The sequence below is a fragment of the Panicum virgatum genome, unplaced genomic scaffold (genome assembly GCF_016808335.1).
Source record: "Panicum virgatum strain AP13 unplaced genomic scaffold, P.virgatum_v5 scaffold_5328, whole genome shotgun sequence".
Taxonomy (NCBI): domain Eukaryota; kingdom Viridiplantae; phylum Streptophyta; class Magnoliopsida; order Poales; family Poaceae; genus Panicum; species Panicum virgatum.
The window spans coordinates 5,689-8,816 of record NW_024376505.1 but is presented as its reverse complement, the minus strand read 5'-3'; the positions used below and the strand labels follow the sequence as shown (position 1 = coordinate 8,816).

The window sequence follows — 3,128 nt, the reverse complement described above, 5'->3', positions numbered from 1 at the left end:
GTGTTCGATAACAAAAAATCTTCCTTTTTGCAGGTTATCTACTCAACTACGCACTGGCTCCGTACATGGGCTATCCTTCAGAAGTATACTTTGCAGGACAAGCTTGTAGCGGCCTCTCATTTCTTGGCACAGGTGGCCAAGGTTTTTTTTGCCCGGGCACATGGGTGGCGGTCTAGTCTTCGGATTGACAGTCATTAGTGTGGAAGGATCTTTATCAAACTCTTTTTAGGCTGTGTGTCGTTTAGGCAGAGGTCGGGAAATTTTCAAGACGATGTATCACCTTGATGTATTGTACTTGAAATCAATAAAATTTCCCTTTTTTAAAAAAATGCTGCCAGATCATTCAGGCAATAATAATACAATCAGTTTGCTCCAAGGATGTCAGGGAGGAGCGCACTGTGGCTGTTAATTGGTCTCGAAGACGATGACTCGATGAGGGCGTCAGGCAAGGCCGGAGCCCAGAGGCCGCTCACCGCTGCGCTGTGGCGGAGCTTGAGATATAATAATTAAGGGGGAGCCAACCAGTGTTGGAGGAGCACGAAAATGGACTCATTATCGCTGCATCCGTCATTTTTATAGCTCAACAGTTATGTTGACCATAACCAAAACTAAAAAAATACTATTCAAAATTATACTCCTACCACGCAAGCAGAAGCTGGTGTTATTTGTTGTGGGTTGGAAAATAACGAATTGATTGATTAATGTAGAGACCAGCGAACCATTTTATGTAGCAAACCAGAAAATACAGTAACTATAGCAAAAACAAGCAGTCGAACGTATCAAGCGAGCCAGTAGCGAGACAAGAGTTCCTCCCTCCTCATACTGACATTGCAGACTTGCCCAAAGAAACAAAGCAAAACTCATGTCTATGTATGTGTGGAGATGAGACCATTGCTCAATGTATATAGTTAGCTCGCGATTGCTACTAAGCCTATAACCCAGCTGATTTACTGGTTAACTAGTGATGGCATAATATATTTTCTAGACCAAGGTGGGGCCACAGCCCCGTATGTCCTACATATAGCTCCGCCACTGCCGCTGCGTGCATGCGCCGTGCAGGAGCAGGCCGCGTCTACGGTGGCGTCCTTTAGTTTGTTATATATCTCTCTCCATATTTAAATGTATATCTCTGTTGACTTTTTGTACCACATTTGACCGCTCATCTTATTCAAAAATAATACAAATTTATGAAAATATAATCTATTTTTAAATATATTCAATGATAAAGTAAACTACATCAAAATAAATGATAAGTACAACATAATTTTTTTGAATAAGACAAGTGGACCAACGTTGAGCAAAAGGTCAGCAGTGTCTAAAAAAAGAATGGAGGTAGTAGATTTTTGGTAGTCTAGTTTTTCATAATCGTAATCTCCATATTTAGAGACCCAGGCGATGGCACTGGTCGGGCGATGTGGGAGTTGCCACAGAGGTGGTGCCATGCTGAGCAGAGATCATTACATGGCAGTCGAACGATTGCGGTCACCATGGCCAAACTTAAGTCTCAGTCATCAGATGTTTAATACCAATTATATAAATAAGGGCTAATTCGTGAGATGAATTCGTTAAGCTTAATTATTACATATTTTACATATGTGATGCTACAACAATCATTTTCTAATCATAGATTAATTATGCTTAATAGATTAATCTCGTAAATTAGCCACAACTTATGTAATTAGTTTTATAATTAGCTCATATTTAATTATCTAAGTTAGCATCCAAATATCTAATGTGACACAAGGTAGATTTTATTCAAAAATCACTTAAACAAATAGAATATATTCATTGTTTCACTAGGGACATGCCGCCACGGGTACACCGGATCTCCTGGGCCCTGCTAGCCTTTTGGGGCTTGGGGCATAGGGCGCATGTGAGGCCACAGGTTGCAGCTGATACTGTCTACTTAGAGTCATGAATCTCGAGGTATGCTGACATAGCGCTATCGATTTTTGCCTCACAAAATACTGTCCACTTACAATGGTTGGAAAAAATAAGAGCCTTTCATCGGTCGAAATTAGACGGTGCAAAAATAGACAGTACCAATGGTACGGTACCAGACGGTACTAAAATGGTGGGACCGGTGCCAAATGCAGGTAGGACCGGTACCTAAATTAATTATTAATTTTAAATTCAGAAAGGGTACTAAAATGGTTAGTGATGTACTATGCTTGCTCTTTTTTGTTTCTTACAATGAGTTAGCATGACCTATGTTCTTATCTCAAATAATTCAGTGAATGTTTTAAATTACAGCCAATGCTTATAGGTGATGTTAATTCATTTCTTGATGAAGTTTCCATAGCATTCCGCACTAATGCACTCTTGGCAGTTTGCACGGCACTATTTATCAGATCAGCCTGCTGGTATGCTCACAGCTCTCTGCACATTCTTGGGTTATTTGGTTACCTTAGTTTGACTCATGTGCTTGATAAGCACCTTTGTGCTTATAAAAAATATTCAGTGAAATATTTTTAATTGTAGTCAATGTTTGTGCTGATGGTGTTTAACGTACTACTTGATGAAGCTTCTGTACCCACAATGACAACGTTGCTATTATGAGGTACTACAATGGTTCAAATTTTGTCGAGGAATGATGGTTAATTTCCTTTTGCTTATTTACTCTTTATGCGCTCTTCTATTTAACCACTCTGTACCAAATGAGCAATAGGGTCCTGTTGGTCAGATATCATGTGTAGTGAGTGTTTGTAGCTTGTAGAGTCATAGAGTGCCAACCTGTTTTTTTTTCTTCTTCTTTTTATGTATCCTTCATATATGAGCTGTTACGTATTGTGATATCCACAATTTGCTGGCAATGTCAGGCTACTTAGTATTCATATTATATACAACATTGTATATATAAATGATATGTTTTTAGGGGATTTAGTTGCATTGCTACTAAATCTATCTTAGGGTACCTTTGAATTTTCCACGTTCTATTGTGTTACTCACTTGCTTCCTATAGGAGGAAAGATTAGGGATTTCTATGTTGCCTGCAACCAGTTTGTGAATAGGAAAACGGCCATGGCTTCATCTATTGGACTATTGCTATATATGCTTTGCAACAAGTCAATTATGGAACTGATAGTCAGATGCTTACTCCTCCGTACAGCGAAGAACTATTAACATGA

The 3,128-nt window shown here is 39.1% G+C and overlaps 1 long non-coding RNA gene across 1 annotated transcript; it reads left to right on the top strand.

Moving 5' to 3' along the window:
- Positions 1-2,163: 2,163 nt before the first annotated feature.
- On the top strand, positions 2,164-2,883 carry LOC120694376. Its single transcript, XR_005683464.1, has 2 exons — positions 2,164-2,363; positions 2,482-2,883. It is a non-coding gene; the product is annotated as an uncharacterized LOC120694376 (long non-coding RNA).
- The last annotated feature ends 245 nt before the right edge of the window (positions 2,884-3,128 follow it).